Genomic DNA, 27,896 nt, shown 5'->3' with positions numbered 1-27,896 from the left:
TATTTCGGGCTGAAAAACACGTTTTGAAAACTCTGCTGTTCCTGCCCTACAAGTTATATGGTGGTGACCAAAGTTGCCAAAACGTGTTTATTTCTGCTGAAAAACACGTTTTGACAATTTCTGCACACTGGGGTTAAGGGCTGACTCAGTGTGCTCTTCTGAGCCAGGCAGTTACACTGCGATTCTAAGGCCTGTGAAAACGCGTTTATTTCGGGCTGAAAAACACGTTTTGAAAACTCTGCTGTTCCTGCCCTACAAGTTACATGGTGGTGACCAAAGTTGCCAAAACGTGTTTATTTCTGCTGAAAAACACGTTTTGACAATTTCTGCACACTGGGGTTAAGGGCTGACTCAGTGTGCTCTTCTGAGCCAGGCAGTTACACTGCGATTCTAAGGGCTGAGAAAACGCGTTTATTTCGTGCTGAAAAACATGGTTTGAAAACTGTGCTGTTCCTGCCCTATAAGTTACATGGGGGTGACCAAAGTTGCCAAAACGTGTTTATTTCTGCTGAAAAACACGTTTTGACAATTTCTGCACACTGGGGTTAAGGGCTGACTCAGTGGCCTATTCTGAGCCAGGCAGTTACACTGCGATTCCAAGTGCTGAGAAAACGCGTTTATTACAGGCTGAAAAACACGTTTTGAAAACTGTGCTGTTCCTGCCGTAGAAGTTACATGGTGGTGACCAAAGTTGCCAAAACGTGTTTATTTCTGCTGAAAAACACGTTGTGACAATTTCTGATCACTGGGGTTAAGGGCTGACTCAGTGGGCTCTTCTGAGCCAGGCAGTTACACTGCGATTCTAAGGGCTGAGAAAACGCGTTTATTTCGGGCTGAAAAACACGTTTTGAAAACTGTGCTGTTCCTGCCCTATAAGTTACATGGTGGTGACCAAAGTTGCCAAAACGTGTTTATTTCTGCTGAAAAACACGTTTTGACAATTTCTGCACCCTGGGGTTAAGGGCTGACTCAGTGGGCTCTTCTGAGCCAGGCAGTTACACTGCGATTCCAAGGGCTGAGAAAACGCGTTTATTTCGGGCTGAAAAACACGTTTTGAAAACTGTGCTGTTCCTGCCGTATAAGTTACATGGTGGTGACCAAAGTTGCCAAAACGTGTTAATTTCTGCTGAAAAACACGTTTTTTCAATTTCTGCACACTGGGGTTAAGGGCTGACTCAGTGGGCTCTTCTGAGCCAGGCAGTTACACTGCGATTCTAAGGGCTGAGAAAACGCGTTTATTTCGGGCTGAAAAACAAGTTTTGAAAACTGTGCTGTTCCTGCCCTATAAGTTACATGGTGGTGACCAAAGTTGCCAAAACGTGTTTATTTCTGCTGAAAAATACGTTGTGACAATTTCTGCACACTGGGGTTAACGGCTGACTCAGTGTTTTCTTCTGAGCCAAGCAGTTACACTGCGATTCTAAGGGCTGAGAAAACGCGTTTCTTTCGGGCTGAAAAACACGTTTTGAAAACTGTGCTGTTCCTGCCCTATAAGTTACATGGTGGTGACCAAAGTTGCCAAAACGTGTTTGTTTCTGCTGAAAAACACGTTTTTACAATTGCTGCACACTGGGGTTAAGGGCTGACTCAGTGTGCTCTTCTGAGACAGGCAGTTACACTGCGATTCTAAGGGCTGAGAAAACGCGTTTATTTCGGGCTGAAAAACACGTTTTGAAAACTCTGCTGTTCCTGCCCTACAAGTTACATGGTGGTGACCAAAGTTGCCAAAACGTGTTTATTTCTGCTGAAAAACACGTTTTGACAATTTCTGCACACTGGGGTTAAGGGCTGACTCAGTGTGCTCTTCTGAGCCAGGCAGTTACACTGCGATTCTAAGGCCTGTGAAAACGCGTTTATTTCGGGCTGAAAAACACGTTTTGAAAACTCTGCTGTTCCTGCCCTACAAGTTACATGGTGGTGACCAAAGTTGCCAAAACGTGTTTATTTCTGCTGAAAAACACGTTTTGACAATTTCTGCACACTGGGGTTAAGGGCTGACTCAGTGTGCTCTTCTGAGCCAGGCAGTTACACTGCGATTCTAAGGGCTGAGAAAACGCGTTTATTTCGTGCTGAAAAACATGGTTTGAAAACTGTGCTGTTCCTGCCCTATAAGTTACATGGGGGTGACCAAAGTTGCCAAAACGTGTTTATTTCTGCTGAAAAACACGTTTTGACAATTTCTGCACACTGGGGTTAAGGGCTGACTCAGTGGGCTATTCTGAGCCAGGCAGTTCCACTGCGATTCCAAGTGCTGAGAAAACGCGTTTATTACGGGCTGAAAAACACGTTTTGAAAACTGTGCTGTTCCTGCCGTAGAAGTTACATGGTGGTGACCAAAGTTGCCAAAACGTGTTTATTTCTGCTGAAAAACACGTTGTGACAATTTCTGATCACTGGGGTTAAGGGCTGACTCAGTGTGCTCTTCTGAGCCAGGCAGTTACACTGCGATTCTAAGGGCTGAGAAAACGCGTTTATTTCGGGCTGAAAAACACGTTTTGAAAACTGTGCTGTTCCTGCCCTATAAGTTACATGGTGGTGACCAAAGTTGCCAAAACGTGTTTATTTCTGCTGAAAAACACGTTTTGACAATTTCTGCACCCTGGGGTTAAGGGCTGACTCAGTGGGCTCTTCTGAGCCAGGCAGTTACACTGCGATTCCAAGGGCTGAGAAAACGCGTTTATTTCGGGCTGAAAAACACGTTTTGAAAACTGTGCTGTTCCTGCCGTATAAGTTACATGGTGGTGACCAAAGTTGCCAAAACGTGTTAATTTCTGCTGAAAAACACGTTTTTTCAATTTCTGCACACTGGGGTTAAGGGCTGACTCAGTGGGCTCTTCTGAGCCAGGCAGTTACACTGCGATTCTAAGGGCTGAGAAAACGCGTTTATTTCGGGCTGAAAAACAAGTTTTGAAAACTGTGCTGTTCCTGCCCTATAAGTTACATGGTGGTGACCAAAGTTGCCAAAACGTATTTATTTCTGCTGAAAAATACGTTGTGACAATTTCTGATCACTGGGGTTAAGGGCTGACTCAGTGGGCTCTTCTGAGCCAGGCAGTTACACTGCGATTCTAAGGGCTGAGAAAACGCGTTTATTTCGGGCTGAAAAACACGTTTTGAAAACTCTGCTGTTCCTGCCCTACAAGTTACATGGTGGTGACCAAAGTTGCCAAAACGTGTTTATTTCTGCTGAAAAGCACGTTGTGACAATTTCTGATCACTGGGGTTAAGGTCTGACTCAGTGGGCTCTTCTGAGCCAGGCAGTTACACTGCGATTCCAAGGGCTGAGAAAACGCGTTTATTTCGGGCTGAAAAACACGTTTTGAAAACTGTGCTGTTCCTGCCCTATAAGTTACATGGTGATGACCAAAGTTGCCAAAACGTGTTTAATTCTGCTGAAAAACACGTTTTGACAATTTCTGCACACTGGGGTTAAGGGCTGACTCAGTGTGCTCTTCTGAGCCAGGTAGTTACACTGCGATTCCAAGGGCTGAGAAAACGCGTTTATTTCGGGCTGAAAAACACGTTTTGAAAACTCTGCTGTTCCTGCCCTACAAGTTACATGGTGGTGACCAAAGCTGCCAAAACGTGTTTATTTCTGCTGAAAAACACGTTGTGACAATTTCTGATCACTGGGGTTAAGGGATGACTCAGTGGGCTCTTCTGAGCCGGGCAGTTACACTGCGATTCCAAGGGCTGAGAAAACGCGTTTATTTCGGGCTGAAAAACACGATTTGAAAACTGTGCTGTTCCTGCCCTATAAGTTACATGGTGGTGACCAAAGATGCCAAAACGTGTTTATTTCTGCTGAAAAACACGTTTTGACAATTTCTGCACACTGGGGTTAAGGGCTGACTCAGTGTGATCTTCTGAGCCAGGCAGTTACACTGCGATTCCAAGTGCTGAGAAAACGCGTTTATTTCGGGCTGAAAAACACGTTTTGAAAACTGTGCTGTTCCTGCCCTACAAGTTACATGGTGGTGACCAAAGTTGCCAAAACGTGTTTATTTCTGCTGAAAAACACGTTTTGACAATTTCTGCACACTGGGGTTAAGGGCTGACTCAGTGTGCTCTTCTGAGCCAGGTAGATACACTGCGATTCTAAGGGCTGAGAAAACGCGTTTATTTCGGACTGAAAAACACGTTTTGAAAACTCTGCTGTTCCTGCCCTATAACTGACATGGGGGTGACCAAAGTTGCCAAAACGTGTTTATTTCTGCTGAAAAACACGTTTTGACAATTTCTGCACACTGGGGTTAAGGGCTGACTCAGTGGGCTCTTCTGAGCCAGGCAGTTACACTGCGATTCCAAGTGCTGAGAAAACGCGTTTATTTCGGGCTGAAAAACACGTTTTGAAAACTGTGCTGTTCCTGCCCTATAAGTTACATGGTGGTGACCAAAGTTGCCAAAACGTGTTTATTTCTGCTGAAAAACACGTTTTGACCATTTCTGCACACTGGGGTTAAGGGCTGACTCAGTGTGATCTTCTGAGCCAGGCAGTTACACTGCGATTCCAAGGGCTGAGAAAACGCGTTTATTTCGGGCTGAAAAACACGTTTTGAAAACTGATCTGTTCCAGCCCTATAAGTTACATGGGGGTGACCAAAGTTGCCAAAACGTGTTTATTTCTGCTGAAAAACACGTTTTGACAATTTCTGCACACTGGGGTTAAGGGCTGACTCAGTGTGCTCTTCTGAGCCAGGTAGATACACTGCGATTCTAAGGGCTGAGAAAACGCGTTTATTTCGGACTGAAAAACACGTTTTGAAAACTCTGCTGTTCCTGCCCTATAACTGACATGGGGGTGACCAAAGTTGCCAAAACGTGTTTATTTCTGCTGAAAAACACGTTTTGACAATTTCTGCACACTGGGGTTAAGGGCTGACTCAGTGGGCTCTTCTGAGCCAGGCAGTTACACTGCGATTCCAAGTGCTGAGAAAACGCGTTTATTTCGGGCTGAAAAACACGTTTTGAAAACTGTGCTGTTCCTGCCCTATAAGTTACATGGTGGTGACCAAAGTTGCCAAAACGTGTTTATTTCTGCTGAAAAACACGTTTTGACCATTTCTGCACACTGGGGTTAACGGCTGACTCAGTGTTTTCTTCTGAGCCAAGCAGTTACAGATGCAGCCATTCAAAGTGTGCGTCACAGACACGTACCGCAGGTGACGTCGCTCAGTATGACGCAAGATGACGCGTGGCACCGCAGTAAGCGATTGGTTGACCGACAGGGGCACTCGTGGTCCGTTGGTCTGTCGTAGAAAGACTTACAGTAAAAACGTCTTTGCTGTGCCCGTTGTAGATATTGAATTTACCAATGAAGGGAAATCTTAGTAGCTGAGCATAAAAAGAATAGGAGCATACTGTAACGCGTGTGAAGGCCATAAACGATATTAATTTTGGAACATAAACATACAGTATATAGCTGGTCTTGGTACTTTAAAGAAAAAAATACACACCAGTATTCCATTTCTCCCTAAACATTTTAAGCTTTGAAGTCTTTAACTAACGTGATACCGGAGTCAACAAGCATACTTTTAGAATTTGATTAAAAGGGAATATAATATGGAATCGCGTATCTAAGGAATTTAATAATGGTATTCGTGTGCTGCGACAGGGCTGTGTAGGGCTGTTTCGCCTGCCTGTTCATGCGAGCTGTGTTGTAGCCGACTGGTCTAGGTGCGTGCCTAGCAACTGGTAGGTTGTGTGTTCAAATCCAGCTGGTACCAGACTTTTCTTTTAACAAACATTTCTTCGAAAAAATAGAATAGCGATATTATGGACAATCAATTGACTTTTATATTTCAAAATATCGCAACATGATCGATATTTGCGATATTTTGAACATATCTTCCCTTCTGACAGCGGTTCCTCCTTCTATTGTGTGTGTGTGTGCAACAGAGTAATTTTTTATAGAGAAATGGAGGCTGGACAGTATGCGTTACAATATAAACATTTATATTGATTTAAATCGTGTTCTGATTTAAATCGCAAACGCGTGTTTAATTATGTGTTTTTTAATCATAATCAGGCTAATGCATTTCTACATTTTCTGTATGAACCAGCTTAGAGGTTCATACAGAAAGACAGCTTGTGTTTAAATTGAGTGTAAGGTAATTTATGCTTCTAAAGTCATGGTCAGCATTTATTATCGTACTGTGCTGTAAACTTTTTCTGTGCCTAGTCACATTATTTTATAGCGTTTTTATTGCGTTATTAAATCTGGTGGCGCTGTGTGTTACAGTAGTTTCGTGACTCCCATGTCACATGGTCTGTGATTGAATCCCATAGAACTATGACTTTATTTTTTAACAAACATTTCTTTGAAAAAAATGAAACGTTTCCCTTGGTCAGAGATTAAATAAAACCTCACTCGCACCAAACAAATTTATATTTCTAAATATCACAAAATACGTTCATTGTCTTCCAATCGAGTCGAGTTGACATTGGAAGCCTGCCACACCCGGACTCTTAAACCAACGCATTAGCACGTCAAAGCCCATCGAGGGTATTGAGCCAGTATTGGCTTTAGTATTCCCCCCATCTCCCCTCAATTCAATTCAATTCAAGGTGTTTTATTTGCATGACAGATGGGTACAAGCAGTGTTGGGTATGTATATTGTAACGCTTACGGCAGACAGGCACTGTGTAAGAGCCGGCGCACCAGAGCAGCGCACCGAGGGAGCGTCTGCATTTCTAACTTAGTTTTTAAAATTAGTCAAGCAATATGAAGCATCCCCTTTTACTTTGTGCCTGAGCATAAAAAGAATAGGAGCATACTGCAACGCGTGTGAAGTCCATAAACGATATTAATTTTGGAACTTAAACATACAGTATATGGCTGGTATCGGTACTTTAAAGAAAACATACACACCAGTATTCCATTTCTCCCTAAACATTTTAAGCATCGAAGTCTTTAACTACCGCGATACCGGAGTCAACAAGCATACTTTTAGAATTTGATTAAAAGGGAATATAATATGGAATCGCGTATCTCAAGAAATTAATAACGATATAATTATATTCATGTTGCAAAAGAACTGCAACGGACATAAAAACTCCCTTGCTTTTAATAGAGCGTTCCATAATTTCTAACTACGAAAATGCCAGGTGAAAGGATTTGTAAACATATTTTGTTAAAGCAAGTCAGTTTTTTCCGCAACACATAAAAGACATTTTTCCAAGAAAGTTTAGCCTTTGTCACTAATGAAACCACTAAATAAAGACATAAATATAGAAATCTTAAGATTTGTTTTATTTAATGTTGGTAGCAGGATGAACTGTCAGAGTGTATATTTTGTCGCAGAGTTGCTGCAAGATGTTAACAGTGAAAAAGGTATTTAGAAATGAGTTATTTCAAGATGAAAATTTTCAGAATAATTGCAAATCTAGCAGGATAGAGAAAGCACAGAAAACTGGCAGTTAGATTGATCAGATTAGTATGAAAAGTCATTTAGCAAAGGGAATTAGAAGAGTGACAAACTAGTATACTTTAGATCTTTTTTTTCTGAACCAGGGACAATCTGATCATGTTTCCCTATAACAATAATAAAAAACTTTATTTGATATATCACCATTAAAGGTGGCATCTCAAAGCAATACAGTAGATGTAAAAACAGATAAAAGGACCACAGATTACAAAGTAAATGCATATAAGAAAGACAAGCAGGTAGAGGTGCTACCAAAATTAGAAAATGAAGCAGATACAGACACTAAGTCTTCTGAAAAGAAAGGTTCTGAGGTTAGATTTAAACTGGCCCTGGTGTGTGTGTGTTTGTGTCTGTCCTGTGATGGACTGGCGCTATGTCCAGGGTGTATTCTGCCTTGTGTCCGTCGCTTCATTCATGTGCATCCAACACACAGTTCAACGCTAGCAACTACACAAAATCTAAAATATGAGCTCTACTTGCCACTTACAGTACCAACAGTACCAGCTAACTTTAGTAGTGACATTTTCATGGATCTTTTTAACAATAAAATTTACAACATCAGACTTCAGACACAATTAAACAGGCCTCAAAAAAGTCTGGTACAAACATTTTCAGCATGGAATAAACCGTTACTTTAATGGTATAAACCTTAAATGGATTCATATTCTCAATAAGATTTGGTGCTCAGTAACATGACTTAGAAAATGACAGAAGACATACGTATCATGCTTATCCTTCTATTTTTCATAATCGTAAACTCCTTAAGGCAGTTACATTTTCTCTGTTCTGACCTGGAGTTACAGAGAAATTTAAATTCTAATAAGAGATTTGTAATGAGGAAAGTCATACCAATCACTCATACAGTACCAGGATTTGCAATTACAATACAAATACTTTCTTTCTGTATGTGTTTATTTTGCAGTTTGAGTCTATGGCATTCCTTTGGGGGTCTATACTCCAAGGCATGACTTTTTTATGTATAAACATCAGTATTTACTGCTATTAATTACTGTACGATTTATAGTTGAAATCTGAGCCTAGATATAAAGTTAAAATCTCGACAAAGCAATGTAGGAAATACAGAGAAAATAAATCCTTTCTGACATCTAAAATCAGTTTCGATCAAGGTCTCTAAAACGAACAAGAAAAAGAAGATTTTCGGAGGGCAATTACGCTGTGTTTATATAGAATAAGTGATTTATGAGCAATCTAATTTCTTGTTCGTTTAAAACAGTGAAATGTCAGCTGTAAAAGATCGCACCAGAAACAGCACTCTCTCTGCCTGTCATAGACGTTCAGGAAAGGCTGAATGAAGTCATGTCAAGTACAATAATTCGGAGATCAATAATACCAGTTGTAGGACAGTACATAAGGAGGATAAGGATTTTGAAGTTGACTCGAAATCTGATAGGTAACCAGTGCAAGGACTTGAAAACAGGTGTAATGCATCCCTGATAGGATTCTTGCTGTCATATTGTGAACATATTGAAGATTGCTCAGTGTGGATTTAATTTCCCCAGTGAACAGGATGTGCATTTATTAATTCTAGAAAAAAAGCCTTTCTTGATTTCTCTAGTTCTTAGTTTCTCTAGTTCCCTTTAAAATAAACTATTATTCCACAATGCAGAGTATTACATGGCCAGTATTTACACATGATATTTGTGATTTAAAGAAATTAACACAAGCAGCTTTTGGAGATTTAAGTGTTGGCTGAGTTATTGCAAGATAAAAGACTAGAGATGTTGGCAAGAAGAAGATAGTTTGGGGAAAGCTGAGGAATACACTTATAACAAGAACACTTCCTAATGGGGTTAGGCATACTTTTGATGAAGATGATGAAGTTAACAGACTATATGTTTACATAGATACTGAAATAAGGATTGTATTTTAGATTATGTGTAGTTGCTGGCATTGAACTGTGTGTTGGATGCACATGAATTGAAGGAATGGGCAAACATAGCTGATGCGGATCCACAGAGCCAGCATATTAAGATGTTTATAATTAGAGGCAATTTGTTTAAATAACTAGGTATGGATACTGATGTGCAAGAGAGGTGGAAAGGCTGTTTCCTTAAGCCAGCAGTATAAAATATTTTATTCTCAGTGAGATGCTGCCATTTCATAGTGGGTTTCTAACACTGTGTATAGTTCCATCCACACAGTGCCTTTACTTCCATTTCTAATCTCTTTATCCAGTACAGAGGATTTGGAGCCTATCCCAGTAAGCAACGGACACAAGGCAGAATACACCCTGGACATAGCGCCAGTCCATCACAGGACAGACAGACACAAACACACACAGACCAGGGCCAGGTTTCCCATAAACTAATTAACTTACCAGTATGTTTTGGAGTGCGAGAGGGAGTCATATCACACATATGGAGAAAAACCATGTAACCCAGAGAGAACATGTAAACCCCACACACACAGGATGGCAGGAATTGAACCTAGGACCCCAGTGCTGCAAGATAGCAATGCTAACCACTTTGCCACCATTATAAATGGATGGATATCGTAGTTATCTTTCTAGTTCACAGGTTTGCATGCATAATTTAATTTTGAAAGCCACTGAGACATCAGGTACTACTGTTGTATTTATGAAAAAGAAACAAAACAAAAAACATACTAACAACTGTGCCATCCTACTCCTTAGCTAATACATTTTATTATTCATAAACAGTTAACATTGTTAGCAAAATATTTTGAATTATATTTAACCCTATTTTTTCTTTAGTTTTGTATTTAACTTATTATATGATAGTCAGACTTAATGTATATTTGAACAATGAAAATATATTTTTACAAGATTTTACATTAAGCACTTAAAATTAATATGGTTAATAATAGTAAACTGTAACATGCTGTAACAAGATCGGTTAAACAGCGAAGAAAATGCTTTCAGAGAAAATGTTTCAGGTGTGAAGAACATAGATCTCCAATGCAATTTCAACCAAACCTGTTCCCACACACCCTGCCCCCACTACCATTAGAATATACACAAAGCACTCAAATCTTTCGAGCTAATGATCAGGTGACCCGAGAGAGAGCGAGAGAAACACCAAGGGGTGCGGAACCAGGGAACTATTTACATGGAAAACGGGCGATCTCCCCAGACTGTCCGCCCGTTTCACTGTTACCTGGATACCTCTTTATTTAGAACTCACTAACACTGATTTTTAGTTTAGAAGGATTCAAGTAGGGTTTTAGATGAAAGGCAGCGACCTTAATCAAGCCCAAATCACAATTGAACCCATTCAGAGCCTACATTACATTTTAGCGTTTCATTCTGAGCAGAAGACCCTCACACCTGAAGAAGGGGGAGGTGTTTTTCGCTGGAAATCTCGCCTGCTTCTACTTTACAACCGGAGTGCTGGCTGTGACGAATTAAACCGGTATTACAGGTTTCAATCACAGACCATGTGACATGGGAGTCAGGAAACTAACACCGCGCCACCGGATTTGATAACGCTATAAAAACGCTATAAAATAATGTGACTTGGCACAGAACAAGTTTACAGCACAGTACAAAAATGCTGACCATGACTTTAGAAGCATAAATTGCCTTACACTCAATTTAAACACAAGCTGTCTTTAGCCCTCTAAGCTGGTTCATACACAAATGTAGAGATCCAGGCTCAGAACACACAGCTTCATTAGCGAATACATATGCAGGACAACTAGAGAAGACGTTTTACAGAGGATGGATTTTTAGAAACATCCCATCAGTGACATCACTGAAGTCAACTCCTAGGTACTGTAACTGTCGTGTGGATAGTTTCACAAGAATCAGACAAAGGTTTAAGCATCGCTTGTTCTAGATAAAACTGCAAAAAAAAAACAACCACCCATAATGTACTTCTTTGCGGCTCTGTTTGCCCAAATCATATATTCACAACGTGAAATCTAGAACATAATATTACGTAACCAAAATCCGCAATATGGAAACAGAACCTGTGTAATTGTTGATAGATGATGTACTCGTAACATTTTTTCAAGACGAACTACAACATTTAAAAAATGACTTGTATGTACTTGATATCTCTAATCAATCCACGGGTCCCAGCACGAAACGAAACTAAAACGCATACCGTTTCGCGCTTCTTATTAGTTGCTCAAAAGTAATTTGACCGTATGAAATGCATAATATAAACCTAGAAACATATACGTGAGTAGTACTTAAGCACTGTAGTATCTGTGTTAAGACATCAGGATGTCTTCTATCTTCTTCAGGATGAATAAAGTGGGCCTATTTATCTATCAATCATATTTAAATAACTAGTGTTCTGTACCGTGGAACCCCTAAAAGTACCACACTTGTACCATACAACAGTAGTACCTGATGTCTCAGTGGCTTTCAAAATTAAATTATGCAATAAATAACCACATGTAAGACTCTGATGCTTAAAATGTTTAGGGAGAAAGTGGAATACTGGTGTGTATTTTTTCTTTAAACTACCAATACCAGCCATATACAGTCTGTAACGTAGGGATTTCTATACGTCTTTATTTAGTGTTTACATTAGTGACAAAGGCTAAACGTTTAGCTTCAGTAACGTGTACATATCTCCCCTTTTTATAAAACGACATGGTTGAAAACTGTTCCAGAGCCACTGTTGTTTCATCAGTGAAAAGTACATCATGAAATGCCTCTCCCTGTTCAATCCACTGGAAAAAAGAAAAGGAGCATAAAGCTTCTGATGGTCATAAACAATATTCATTTAGGAGCAGCATCAGAGGTATGTTTTTAACTGCACTGCATTGGAGAGAATACCATAGTGTGTTTTTTTTTACTCCCTGGCGGAAACTGGCTTCCAGAAGAATCAGTATGGCTCAGAGATTAAATAAAACTTCACTCGCACCAAACAAATGTATATTTCTAAATATCACAACATGATCGAATTTAAGTCATTTTAATAACAATGAATAGTCACCTATGCGTTACAATATAAACATTTATATTGATTTAAATCGCGTTTAAATCACCTTTATTTAAAACCCATAAATAAAGCTGATACTGTTTAGACTTCCAATTATTTAAAACTGTATTAAAGCAGCACGATACACAATGCAACGTAAATCGCTATCTTTGTCTTCTGTGTAATAATGTTCACCTCTCTGTCCAGCAAATTTACAGGTTAAAAACAATACTGTTAGGCTGGGAAAACGATTTTTCTCCCCCCCCCCCCCTCAAAAACCCAGTAAGTACAGTACTTACTAGTTAAAGGCTAGGCTCCCGACTACGGCGAAAGGAACCCTTCTTTCATTAGAATACAATGAACATATTTTAGCCCTGAATGAATAAATAGCAAACATGGTTTACATAAAAGACATTTTTCCAAGAAAGTTTAGCCTTTGTCACTAATGAAACCACTAAATAAAGACATAAATATAAAAATCTTAAGATTTTTAAAATGCATGACTTTGCTAAAATTTATTTGAAAATAAAAACAATTACAACCGCCAGGGGAGAGAGAGAACAGGGGAGGGATGTTGGTTTTGCATAAGGGGCGGGGCTATGGAAATTAGGTCTGTTTGGGAATGTGTAGTTACATGTTCTGGCTGTTTGTGAATTATCGTTGTTGAGTATGGAGTGTTGAGGTATTGATTTTGTGTAATGCTTTATGTTGAAAATTGAGGTGGATTTTGTTTATGATAAACAGGATAAACTGGGATGGGAGGAAGGTTTGGTTTTGCATAAGGGGCGGGATTATGATAATTGGAGGACTTTGCGAGAGTAAAATGGTTTGATATATTTGATTTTGTATTGTGGTTGTTATCTATGTTTTTGGTTGGTATTATGTTTATATGGTTGTTTTTGTTGGTTGGTTGTTATTATGGTTATTAATAATACGATCTATAGTTGAAATCTGAGCCTAAATAAAAAGAAAAAGCAAGTGATTAGGTTTATGAGCAATCTAATTACTTATTCGTTTAAAACGCTATATAAAATAAAGTTTATTATTAATTTGCTGCACAGAGCGGTGAATATTATTATGCATAAGACAAAGATAACGATCCTGATCAGTTTAGAAATCTGTGTACGCTGTAAGGTTTTTACTTCTTAAACTTTTAAAATACACGTTTTGAATAGAAAGAAATCCTCTTCCTGGTACAGTATGTATAGCAAACTAGCACGTCTTTTTTCTCCAATCAGAGGGGTGTCAGATGGTGTCAGCCAATCACCATTCTGCGTTGGGTAGCAACGGGTGACTGTTCTCAGGCGGAAGATGTAAACATGTTCGTGTTAAATAATTTTTTAAAATTCAATTAAACGGGCACAGTTAAGACATTAAATATACATATACATACTGTATACAGTACAGTTTGCATACGGTAATATGTTACGCGATTAAAAAATAAATAAATAAAACTGGAAGGTCCAGCACCAGCTGGATTCGAGCACACACCCTGCCCGTTGGTAGGCACGCACCTATACCAGTCGGCTACAGTCAGCTCGCATGAGCAGGCAGGCGAAACAGCCCTACACAGCCCTGCCGCAGTACACGGATATAATCATACCGTTATTAAATTCTTGAGATACGCGATTCCATATTATATTCCCTTTTAATCAAATTCTAAAAGTATGCTTGTTGACTCCGGTATCACGTTAGTTAAAGACTTCGAAGCTTACAATGTTTAGGGAGAAATGGAATACCGGTGTGTATTTTTCCTTGTGATATTTTAAGCTCTAGTTGAATGATAGGTGTCGCATTTTAAATCATTTTCGTAGTTAGAAATTATGAAACGCCCTGTTAAAAGCAAGGAAGTTTTTATGCCCGTTGAAGTAAAACAAAATGCCTGACAAAGTATGGCTTGGACAGATTCCAAGTGCTTGTACAAATGTGCTAAAGAAATTATACTTTGAGTATACAGCTTGTCCAAAGTCATCCATTATTAATACTATTAGTAATATCTTCGGTAAAGGCTTTGATGCATAAATATTTCTGATAAAGGTAGGTTGTGTACTTTTGACCAACTGAGCAATCTTGCTTTCATAAAATATACCAACATTTTAATGACTGAAGATTAACATGCTGTAATACACTGTTCAAAATTAAAGGCTCAAATGCTGTACATGAGAGGTTAAGCTCCCCCTGGCGGTTTTACAAGGTGACGCCGGATAGTTTCCGGCAGAGCGTCAAATGACGCGCGATTAACCACGTCACACTGCGTGACACTGCGTGATGCCGCGACACGCCCACCGGGGTATGCCGCAAAATAACGCACGCATTTTGAATGGCTGCATCTGTACACTGCGATTCTAAGTGCTGAGAAAACGCGTTTATTTCGGGCTGAAAAACACGTTTTGAAAACTGTGCTGTTCCTGCCCTATAAGTTACATGGGGGTGACCAAAGTTGCCAAAACGTGTTTATTTCTGCTGAAAAACAAGTTTTGACAATTTCTGCACACTGGGGTTAAGGGCTGACTAAGTGGGCTCTTCTGAGCCAGGCAGTTACACTGCGATTCCAAGTGCTGAGAAAACGCGTTTATTTCGGGCTGAAAAACACGTTTTGAAAACTGTGCTGTTCCTGCCCTACAAGTTACATGGTGGTGACCAAAGTTGCCAAAACGTGTTTATTTCTGCTGAAAAACACGTTTTGACAATTGCTGCACACTGGGGTTAAGGGCTGACTCAGTGTGCTCTTCTGAGCCAGGCAGTTACACTGCGATTCTAAGGGCTGTGAAAACGCGTTTATTTCGGGCTGAAAAACACGTTTTGAAAACTCTGCTGTTCCTGCCCTACAAGTTACATGGTGGTGACCAAAGTTGCCAAAACATGTTTATTTCTGCTGAAAAACACGTTTTGACAATTTCTGCACACTGGGGTTAAGGGCTGACTCAGTGTGCTCTTCTGAGCCAGGCAGTTACACTGCGATTCTAAGGGCTGAGAAAACGCGTTTATTTCGGGCTGAAAAACACGGTTTGAAAACTCTGTTGTTCCTGCCCTATAAGTTACATGGTGGTGACCAAAGTTGCCAAAACGTGTTTATTTCTGTTGAAAAACACGTTTTGACAATTTCTGCACACTGGGGTTAAGGGCTGACTCAGTGGGCTCTTCTGAGCCAGGAAGTTACAGTGCGATTTTAAAGGCATAGAAAACGCGTTTATTTCGGGCTGAAAAACACGTTTTGAAAACTGTGCTGTTCCTGCCCTACAAGTTACATGGTGGTGACCAAAGTTGCCAAAACGTGTTTATTTCTGCTGAAAAACACGTTTTGACAACTTCTGCACACTGGGGTTAAGGGCTGACTCAGTGTGTTCTTCTGAGCCAGGCAGTTACACTACGATTCCAAGGGCTGAGAAAACGCGTTTATTTCGGGCTGAAAAACACGTTTTGAAAACTGATCTGTTCCAGCCCTATAAGTTACATGGGGGTGACCAAAGTTGCCAAAACATGTTTATTTCTGCTGAAAAACACGTTTTGACAATTTCTGCACACTGGGGTTAAGGGCTGACTCAGTGGGCTCTTCTGAGCCAGGCAGTTACACTGCGATTCCAAGGGCTGAGAAAACGCGTTTATTTCGGGCTGAAAAACACGTTTTGAAAACTGTGCTGTTCCTGCCCTATAAGTTACATGGTGATGACCAAAGTTGCCAAAACGTGTTCATTTCTGCTGAAAAACACGTTTTGACAATTTCTGCACACTGGGGTTAAGGGCTGACTCAGTGGGCTCTTCTGAGCCAGGCAGTTACACTGCGATTCCAAGTGCTGAGAAAACGCGTTTATTTCGGGCTGAAAAACACGTTTTGAAAACTGTGCTGTTCCTGCCCTATAAGTTACATGGTGGTGACCAAAGTTGCCAAAACATGTTTATTTCTGCTGAAAAACACGTTTTGACCATTTCTGCACACTGGGGTTAACGGCTGACTCAGTGTTTTCTTCTGAGCCAAGCAGTTACACTGCGATTCTAAGGGCTGAGAAAACGCGTTTCTTTCGGGCTGAAAAACACGTTTTGAAAACTGTGCTGTTCCTGCCCTATAAGTTACATGGTGGTGACCAAAGTTGCCAAAACGTGTTTATTTCTGCTGAAAAACACGTTTTTACAATTGCTGCACACTGGGGTTAAGGGCTGACTCAGTGTGCTCTTCTGAGACAGGCAGTTACACTGCGATTCTAAGGCCTGTGAAAACGCGTTTATTTCGGGCTGAAAAACACGTTTTGAAAACTCTGCTGTTCCTGCCCTTCAAGTTACATGGTGGTGACCAAAGTTGCCAAAACGTGTTTATTTCTGCTGAAAAACACGTTTTGACAAATTCTGCACACTGGGGTTAAGGGCTGACTCAGTGTGCTCTTCTGAGCCAGGCAGTTACACTGCGATTCTAAGGGCTGAGAAAACGCGTTTATTTCGTGCTGAAAAACATGGTTTGAAAACTGTGCTGTTCCTGCCCTATAAGTTACATGGGGGTGACCAAAGTTGCCAAAACGTGTTTATTTCTGCTGAAAAACACGTTTTGACAATTTCTGCACACTGGGGTTAAGGGCTGACTCAGTGGGCTATTCTGAGCCAGGCAGTTACACTGCGATTCCAAGTGCTGAGAAAACGCGTTTATTACGGGCTGAAAAACACGTTTTGAAAACTGTGCTGTTCCTGCCGTAGAAGTTACATGGTGGTGACCAAAGTTGCCAAAACGTGTTTATTTCTGCTGAAAAACACGTTGTGACAATTTCTGATCACTGGGGTTAAGGGCTGACTCAGTGGGCTCTTCTGAGCCAGGCAGTTACACTGCGATTCCAAGGGCTGAGAAAACGCGTTTATTTCGGGCTGAAAAACACGTTTTGAAAACTGTGCTGTTCCTGCCGTATAAGTTACATGGTGGTGACCAAAGTTGCCAAAACGTGTTAATTTCTGCTGAAAAACACGTTTTTTCAATTTCTGCACACTGGGGTTAAGGGCTGACTCAGTGGGCTCTTCTGAGCCAGGCAGTTACACTGCGATTCTAAGGGCTGAGAAAACGCGTTTATTTCGGGCTGAAAAACAAGTTTTGAAAACTGTGCTGTTCCTGCCCTATAAGTTACATGGTGGTGACCAAAGTTGCCAAAACGTGTTTATTTCTGCTGAAAAATACGTTGTGACAATTTCTGCACACTGGGGTTAACGGCTGACTCAGTGTTTTCTTCTGAGCCAAGCAGTTACACTGCGATTCTAAGGGCTGAGAAAACGCGTTTCTTTCGGGCTGAAAAACACGTTTTGAAAACTGTGCTGTTCCTGCCCTATAAGTTACATGGTGGTGACCAAAGTTGCCAAAACGTGTTTGTTTCTGCTGAAAAACACGTTTTGACCATTTCTGCACACTGGGGTTAACGGCTGACTCAGTGTGCTCTTCTGAGACAGGCAGTTACACTGCGATTCTAAGGGCTGAGAAAACGCGTTTCTTTCGGGCTGAAAAACACGTTTTGAAAACTGTGCTGTTCCTGCCCTATAAGTTACATGGTGGTGACCAAAGTTGCCAAAACGTGTTTGTTTCTGCTGAAAAACACGTTTTTACAATTGCTGCACACTGGGGTTAAGGGCTGACTCAGTGTGCTCTTCTGAGACAGGCAGTTACACTGCGATTCTAAGGGCTGAGAAAACGCGTTTATTTCGGGCTGAAAAACACGTTTTGAAAACTCTGCTGTTCCTGCCCTACAAGTTACATGGTGGTGACCAAAGTTGCCAAAACGTGTTTATTTCTGCTGAAAAACACGTTTTGACAATTTCTGCACACTGGGGTTAAGGGCTGACTCAGTGTGCTCTTCTGAGCCAGGCAGTTACACTGCGATTCTAAGGCCTGTGAAAACGCGTTTATTTCGGGCTGAAAAACACGTTTTGAAAACTCTGCTGTTCCTGCCCTACAAGTTACATGGTGGTGACCAAAGTTGCCAAAACGTGTTTATTTCTGCTGAAAAACACGTTTTGACAATTTCTGCACACTGGGGTTAAGGGCTGACTCAGTGTGCTCTTCTGAGCCAGGCAGTTACACTGCGATTCTAAGGGCTGAGAAAACGCGTTTATTTCGTGCTGAAAAACATGGTTTGAAAACTGTGCTGTTCCTGCCCTATAAGTTACATGGGGGTGACCAAAGTTGCCAAAACGTGTTTATTTCTGCTGAAAAACACGTTTTGACAATTTCTGCACACTGGGGTTAAGGGCTGACTCAGTGGGCTATTCTGAGCCAGGCAGTTACACTGCGATTCCAAGTGCTGAGAAAACGCGTTTATTACGGGCTGAAAAACACGTTTTGAAAACTGTGCTGTTCCTGCCGTAGAAGTTACATGGTGGTGACCAAAGTTGCCAAAACGTGTTTATTTCTGCTGAAAAACACGTTGTGACAATTTCTGATCACTGGGGTTAAGGGCTGACTCAGTGGGCTCTTCTGAGCCAGGCAGTTACACTGCGATTCCAAGGGCTGAGAAAACGCGTTTATTTCGGGCTGAAAAACACGTTTTGAAAACTGTGCTGTTCCTGCCGTATAAGTTACATGGTGGTGACCAAAGTTGCCAAAACGTGTTAATTTCTGCTGAAAAACACGTTTTTTCAATTTCTGCACACTGGGGTTAAAGGCTGACTCAGTGGGCTCTTCTGAGCCAGGCAGTTACACTGCGATTCTAAGGGCTGAGAAAACGCGTTTATTTCGGGCTGAAAAACAAGTTTTGAAAACTGTGCTGTTCCTGCCCTATAAGTTACATGGTGGTGACCAAAGTTGCCAAAACGTGTTTATTTCTGCTGAAAAATACGTTGTGACAATTTCTGCACACTGGGGTTAACGGCTGACTCAGTGTTTTCTTCTGAGCCAAGCAGTTACACTGCGATTCTAAGGGCTGAGAAAACGCGTTTCTTTCGGGCTGAAAAACACGTTTTGAAAACTGTGCTGTTCCTGCCCTATAAGTTACATGGTGGTGACCAAAGTTGCCAAAACGTGTTTGTTTCTGCTGAAAAACACGTTTTTACAATTGCTGCACACTGGGGTTAAGGGCTGACTCAGTGTGCTCTTCTGAGACAGGCAGTTACACTGCGATTCTAAGGGCTGAGAAAACGCGTTTATTTCGGGCTGAAAAACACGTTTTGAAAACTGTGCTGTTCCTGCCCTATAAGTTACATGGTGGTGACCAAAGTTGCCAAAACATGTTTATTTCTGCTGAAAAACACGTTTTGACCATTTCTGCACACTGGGGTTAACGGCTGACTCAGTGTTTTCTTCTGAGCCAAGCAGTTACACTGCGATTCTAAGGGCTGAGAAAACGCGTTTCTTTCGGGCTGAAAAACACGTTTTGAAAACTGTGCTGTTCCTGCCCTATAAGTTACATGGTGGTGACCAAAGTTGCCAAAACGTGTTTGTTTCTGCTGAAAAACACGTTTTTACAATTGCTGCACACTGGGGTTAAGGGCTGACTCAGTGTGCTCTTCTGAGACAGGCAGTTACACTGCGATTCTAAGGGCTGAGAAAACGCGTTTATTTCGGGCTGAAAAACACGTTTTGAAAACTCTGCTGTTCCTGCCCTACAAGTTACATGGTGGTGACCAAAGTTGCCAAAACGTGTTTATTTCTGCTGAAAAACACGTTTTGACAATTTCTGCACACTGGGGTTAAGGGCTGACTCAGTGTGCTCTTCTGAGCCAGGCAGTTACACTGCGATTCTAAGGCCTGTGAAAACGCGTTTATTTCGGGCTGAAAAACACGTTTTGAAAACTCTGCTGTTCCTGCCCTACAAGTTACATGGTGGTGACCAAAGTTGCCAAAACGTGTTTATTTCTGCTGAAAAACACGTTTTTACAATTGCTGCACACTGGGGTTAAGGGCTGACTCAGTGTGCTCTTCTGAGACAGGCAGTTACACTGCGATTCTAAGGGCTGAGAAAACGCGTTTATTTCGGGCTGAAAAACACGTTTTGAAAACTCTGCTGTTCCTGCCCTACAAGTTACATGGTGGTGACCAAAGTTGCCAAAACGTGTTTATTTCTGCTGAAAAACACGTTTTGACAATTTCTGCACACTGGGGTTAAGGGCTGACTCAGTGTGCTCTTCTGAGCCAGGCAGTTACACTGCGATTCTAAGGCCTGTGAAAACGCGTTTATTTCGGGCTGAAAAACACGTTTTGAAAACTCTGCTGTTCCTGCCCTACAAGTTACATGGTGGTGACCAAAGTTTCCAAAACGTGTTTATTTCTGCTGAAAAACACGTTTTGACAATTTCTGCACACTGGGGTTAAGGGCTGACTCAGTGTGCTCTTCTGAGCCAGGCAGTTACACTGCGATTCTAAGGGCTGAGAAAACGCGTTTATTTCGGGCTGAAAAACACGGTTTGAAAACTCTGTTGTTCCTGCCCTATAAGTTACATGGTGGTGACCAAAGTTGCCAAAACGTGTTTATTTCTGTTGAAAAACACGTTTTGACAATTTCTGCACACTGGGGTTAAGGGCTGACTTAGTGTGTTCTTCTGAGCCAGGCAGTTACACTGCGATTCCAAGGGCTGAGAAAACGCGTTTTTTTCGGGCTGAAAAACACGTTTTGAAAACTGTGCTGTTCCTGCCCTATAAGTTACATGGGGGTGACCAAAGTTGCCAAAACGTGTTTATTTCTGCTGAAAAACACGTTTTGACAATTTCTGCACACTGGGGTTAAGGGCTGACTCAGTGGGCTATTCTGAGCCAGGCAGTTACACTGCGATTCCAAGTGCTGAGAAAACGCGTTTATTACAGGCTGAAAAACACGTTTTGAAAACTGTGCTGTTCCTGCCCTACAAGTTACATGGTGGTGACCAAAGTTGCCAAAACGTGTTTATTTCTGCTGAAAAACACGTTTGACAATTTCTGATCACTGGGGTTAAGGGCTGACTCAGTGGGCTCTTCTGAGCCAGGCAGTTACACTGCGATTCTAAGGGCTGAGAAAACGCGTTTATTTCGGGCTGAAAAACACGTTTTGAAAACTCTGCTGTTCCTGCCCTACAAGTTACATGGTGGTGACCAAAGTTGCCAAAACGTGTTTATTTCTGCTGAAAAACACGTTTTTTCAATTTCTGCACACTGGGGTTAAGGGCTGACTCAGTGGGCTCTTCTGAGCCAGGCAGTTACACTGCGATTCTAAGGGCTGAGAAAACGCGTTTATTTCGGGCTGAAAAACACGTTTTGAAAACTGTGCTGTTCCTGCCCTATAAGTTACATGGTGGTGACCAAAGTTGCCAAAACATGTTTATTTCTGCTGAAAAACGTTTTTACAATTTCTGCACACTGGGGTTAAGGGCTGACTCAGTGTGCTCTTCTGAGCCAGGTAGTTACACTGCGATTTTAAGGGCTGAGAAAACGCGTTTATTTCCGGCTGAAAAACACGTTTTGAAAACTCTGCTGTTCCTGCCCTACAAGTTACATGGTGGTGACCAAAGTTGCCAAAACGTGTTTATTTCTGCTGAAAAGCACGTTGTGACAATTTCTGATCACTGGGGTTAAGGTCTGACTCAGTGGGCTCTTCTGAGCCAGGCAGTTACACTGCGATTCCAAGGGCTGAGAAAACGCGTTTATTTCGGGCTTAAAAACACGTTTTGAAAACTGTGCTGTTCCTGCCCTATAAGTTACATGGTGGTGACCAAAGTTGCCAAAACGTGTTTATTTCTGCTGAAAAACACGTTTTGACAATTTCTGCACACTGGGGTTAAGGGCTGACTCAGTGTGCTCTTCTGAGCCAGGTAGTTACACTGCGATTCCAAGGGCTGAGAAAACGCATTTATTTCGGGCTGAAAAACACGTTTTGAAAACTGTGCTGTTCCTGCCCTATAAGTTACATGGGGGTGACCAAAGTTGCCAAAACGTGTTTATTTCTGCTTAAAAACACGTTTTGACAATTTCTGCACACTGGGGTTAAGGGCTGACTCAGTGTGCTCTTCTGAGCCAGGTAGTTACACTGCGATTTTAAGGGCTGAGAAAACGCGTTTATTTCTGCTGAAAAACACGTTGTGACAATTTCTGATCACTGGGGTTAAGGGCTGACTCAGTGGGCTCTTCTGAGCCAGGCAGTTACACTGCGATTCTAAAGGCATAGAAAACGCGTTTATTTCGGGCTGAAAAACACGTTTTGAAAACTGTGCTGTTCCTGCCCTATAACTTACATGGGGGTAACCAAAGTTGCCAAAACGTGTTTATTTCTGCTGAAAAACACATTATGACAACTTCTGCACACTGGGGTTAAGGGCTGACTCAGTGTGCTCTTCTGAGCCAGGTAGTTACACTGCGATTTTAAGGGCTGAGAAAACGCGTTTATTTCGGGCTGAAAAACACATTTTGAAAACTGTGCTGTTCCTGCCCTATAAGTTACATGGTGGTGACTAAAGTTGCCAAAACGTGTTTATTTCTGCTGAAAAACACGTTTTGACAATTTCTGCACACTGGGGTTAAGGGCTGACTCAGTGGGCTGAGCCATGCAGTTACACTGCGATTCCAAGGGCTGAGAAAACGCGTTTATTTCGGGCTGAAAAACACGTTTTGAAAACTGTGCTGTTCCTGCCCTATAAGTTACATGGGGGTGACCAAAGTTGCCAAAACGTGTTTATTTCTGCTGAAAAACACGTTGTGACAATTTCTGATCACTGGGGTTAAGGGCTGACTCAGTGGGCTCTTCTGAGCCAGGCAGTTACACTGCGATTCTAAAGGCATAGAAAACGCATTAATTTCGGGCTGAAAAACACGTTTTGAAAACTGTGCTGTTCCTGCCCTATAAGTTACATGGTGGTGACCAAAGTTGCCAAAACGTGTTTATTTCTGCTGAAAAACACGTTTTGACAATTTCTGCACACTGGGGTTAAGGGCTGACTCAGTGTGCTCTTCTGAGCCAGGCAGTTACACTGCGATTCCAAGGGCTGAGAAAACGCGTTTATTTCGGGCTGAATAACACGTTTTGAAAACTCTGCTGTTCCTGCCCTACAAGTTACATGGTGGTGACCAAAGTTGCCAAAACGTGTTTATTTCTGCTGAAAAACACGTTGTGACAATTTCTGATCACTGGGGTTAAGGGCTGACTCAGTGGGCTCTTCTGAGCCGGGCAGTTACACTGCGATTCCAAGGGCTGAGAAAACGCGTTTATTTCGGGCTGAAAAACACGTTTTGAAAACTGTGCTGTTCCTGCCCTATAAGTTACATGGTGGTGACCAAAGTTGCCAAAACGTGTTTATTTCTGCTGAAAAACACGTTTTGACAATTTCTGCACACTGGGGTTAAGGGCTGACTCAGTGTGCTCTTCTGAGCCAGGTAGTTACACTGCGATTCTAAGGGCTTAGAAAACGCGTTTATTTCGGGCTGAAAAACACGTTTTGAAAACTCTGCTGTTCCTGCCCTACAAGTTACATGGTGGTGACCAAAGTTGCCAAAACGTGTTTATTTCTGCTGAAAAACACGTTGTGACAATTTCTGATCACTGGGGTTAAGGGCTGACTCAGTGGGCTCTTCTGAGCCAGGCAGTTACACTGCGATTCTAAAGGCATAGAAAACGCGTTTATTTCGGGCTGAAAAACACGTTTTGAAAACTGTGCTGTTCCTGCCCTATAACTTACATGGGGGTAACCAAAGTTGCCAAAACGTGTTTATTTCTGCTGAAAAACACGTTTTGACAACTTCTGCACACTGGGGTTAAGGGCTGACTCAGTGGGCTCTACTGAGCCAGGCAGTTACACTGGGATTCCCAAGGCTGAAAAAACGCGTTTAATTCGGGCTGAAAAACACGTTTTGAAAAGTGTGCTGTTCCTGCCCCATAAGTTACATGGAGGTGACCAAATTTGCCAGAACTTGTTTATTTCTGCTGAAAAACACGTTTTGACAACTTCTGCACAGTGGGGTTAAGAGTTGACTCAAATGCACTTCTGTCCAAAGCTGTAACAGTGGGATGCCCAAATTTACCAAAACACGTTTGTTTGAGCTGAAAAATAACATTTTGAAAAAATCTCAACACTGCTGTTAAGAGCTGTATCAAATGCACTTCTGGCCACAGCAACTACAGTGGGATGCCAAAGGTTGCCAAAACGCTTTTTTTTTTAGCTGAAAACAACGTTTTGACATAATCTCAACACTGCTAGTTGCGGCACACACGATGTATACAGTAAAAAGCCTCAGGCACTGTGTTAGATGTGTTTTCGACGTTATATATGTTTATTAATGTCGTTGATTTTACGGTTGCAATTTGATGTTGATTATACGTCACGGGGACGGATATATACGTATAGCCGTATTTTCGCCATGATATATACGTATATTCGAAGAATCACTGCCCACTGGGACAGCTTTGCATACAATGGTTTTGCGGAGGGGGTCTTGCCACCTGCCTGAAAAAAAACAGTAAAATGTTTGAGTGCCTATAGATTTTCTATTTTTATTTTCTTGAGAAAAGTTGATACCATTTCCTGGACACCCCGTCCCCCATCAGTGCGCGGTGCCCGGGGAAAAATCTGTAGGGGGGGTGTCTGAAATTCTGAGGGGGGGTGATATTCGGTTGAAACGGAGCTGTACGGTGCAGCTACCCAAATGAAATCTCGCGGCTATGCCATTGATTAGTGCTTCATGATAGAAGATAACGACTAGCAATCTGGTATTAGCGATGAAGTTCAGTTTCACATTTTTCGTCACTCTTGCGGTTTGTATTGCCTGGCGCAAAAAGTACCACAAGCGTTCATTTTTGCAGCTACATCGACGGAGGTTCTGAATCGTTAAGAACAAATAGTTGTAAAACCAACAGAAAGCACAGACTGCTATAACTAGTCCTAGTTATATAACGATTTTAAGTATAAGGATAAACTACTGCAAGGAATCGGTCCACCTGAGCAAACAGGATCGTAATGTTGACACTCAATAACGACACTGATGTGTGCCGTTCCTGGACGGATAGCCCTCCTGCACATCAAACAGTCCGAGTGACTGTTAGTGTCAATTAGTGTTGTCTGACCATTGACAAAGTACAACTGTTTTTTTGGGCGCAAGTTAAGTAAATCCTTTTGCCCAAAACTGAAGGGGAGACACTCCTCCCTCCCCCCATGACGCCAGGCCTGTCCCCATCCTATTCCATAATGTCATTATATATAATACCATACAACAGTGACCGATCCTTACTAACTGCATGCGTTAAAATTGCAAATCAGCACATAGCAGGGGGCACATAGCCGCGATGTATTATCAATGTTAAATTTCAACCATAATATCGACAACATTAATAAACGCATACAGTATGTTGAGAAAATATCTAACCCAGCATATTTTCAGGTTATATACCACAATGCATTGCTAGTATTCATTGGTCACCATTTTGGCCACGTTTTTCAATCATAGAAGAAATCCGCAAATATCTCAGCAATTCTCTTTTGACGAGTAAGTATAAATAATAATAATACTATCTGAATACAAACAGATCTTACTTAATATTATTTTGATTACAATAGTATGTTAATAAGGAAAAAATGACACATAAAAATAGTGTGAAGGGGAAGATTACACAAATCGTTTTGTTGTTTCTCTAATTATTCTTATTCTATGTTGTACTTTCAAACTTTGGGTACTCTTTAATTAGGACAGACTTTATTGCTCAACTGCTATGATGCAAGCCAAATTGTATACGTTTATTTCAGCTTTGAGCTTATTAAACCTTAATGGTTCATTTTTGAGATTATACTAAATAAGATATTAATCATCATTTATTTGGGTAGTAATATATAATTTTCTCCTAGCTGCGGTGCTTTAGTCCAACCCTACATCGACAGAAAAAGAAATAAAGGAGCACGCAATACGTTACTTGAAGAATCCATATGCAAGGCAGGGGGCCAGGAGATCTGGACACTGAAAATAATAGGTTTCTGGTTTAACTGTTAGGACAATTAGACAGGGTTTGCAAATGGTGGACAAAAATCGTCTTAACTTCCATTGTAATATTTTTTTTCTTGGAAATATAGAAGTTGTACATTTTAAAATTTATATTTGAATCAAAATGTGGTTTTGATTTAGTGTGTTAATGTAATTAGTTTGTGTTTGTCATTACTATACTGTATATTGCCATGTTACCAGAATTTGTAGCTGAAGTTTAAAACTAGTTGTGTTTTTTATGATTATTGCCCATATGTTGATTGTTGATTGATTGTATACAATGTATAATTTGAAATACATATTTTTCAGGTGTGAATGTGTATTTTCAGAATAAATTTCTAAACCAAATCATTGGCTTGATTTACTAGTTTCTACACCTGTAAAACCAATCTTTGATGTATAATAGACCTCTAACCATATACGTATAATAGTCCTCTAAAGTTATCCAGAACTCCAACCATTTATGTATAATGAACATCTAATCATAGACGTATATTAGAATTTAATTCTAGACAAATTGCTGACTACATTTATACGTCTAAGGTATGCGTTTAATAGACGTATATTATACGTCTTTTGCACACTGGGGACGTTTTGTTTGAGCTGAAAATGACATTTTGACAAAATCTCAACACTGCTGATAAGAGCTGTCAAATGCACTTCTGGCCACAGCAGTAACAGTGGGATGCCAAAGGTTGCCAAAACGCGTTTGTTTGAGGTGAAAACAACGTTTTGACAAAATCTCAACACTGGTGCGAAAGTTTATTATAATATTTATTATATGTGTATGTGAGTGTGTGCGTGCACGCACGCTCATGTTGGTCATTGAGAATTTCTGGGGTTCCTATGAGAAAAGTACTTGCAGGTGGTACTTGGATGCTTTGGTTTGATCAGGGGCGGTACTTGGTCCAAAAAGTTTGAGATCCACTGTCCTAGATGGACCAATTTTTCAGTTTTTAGATCCTAACTAGTGCAGATTCTAACAGGCTGAACAAGCTCACCAGGAGAGCAAGCTCTGTCATTGGGTCTGGCCTGGACCCCCTGGAGGTAGTGGCTGAGAGGAGAATGGTGTCCAAACTAGAGGCCATCATGGACAACGTTTCCCATCCCCTCTATGACATACTTGTAGAAATGAAGAGTACGTTCAGCAATAGACTGATTCAGTCTATCCACGGTGCAACAGGGAGCGCTCCAGGAGGTCATTCTTGCCTTCTGCCATAAGACTGTACAACTCATCCACCTCGCGTCTGTGCAGAGGCAACATTGACAGTGACCTGTTTCTGGACTGAACAGTAAACTGATACATCTGTTCTTTTTCTTTTCCCGTTTAAAACCATTTTTGTGCAATATATGCCAAGGACCTGTGCAATACATTTATATTTATAGTCATATTGTGCAGTACGACTTTTTTGTGTACTGTTCCGGTTTGTTCTGTTCTTTGTGTGTTCTGGACAGTGAGTAACTCTTCTTAGTGCACTTCTCACTGTACTGATTGTATTGTATGTATTGTATTATTATTGTATCATTCGTTACACTGTGTCTGTGTTGTCTGTGTTAAGCTGCTGTTGCACTGCAATTTCCCTCACGGGATCAATAAAGTATCTATCTAGATTACTTTTTTCTAAAACCTTAGCTTGTCTTTCTATGTTGCAAATCCTACAATAT

This window comes from Atractosteus spatula, chromosome 19 (genome assembly GCF_055471065.1).
Source record: "Atractosteus spatula isolate fAtrSpa1 chromosome 19, fAtrSpa1.hap1, whole genome shotgun sequence".
NCBI classification, from domain to species: Eukaryota; Metazoa; Chordata; class Actinopteri; order Semionotiformes; family Lepisosteidae; genus Atractosteus; species Atractosteus spatula.
Note: the sequence above shows the minus strand (reverse complement) of the source record.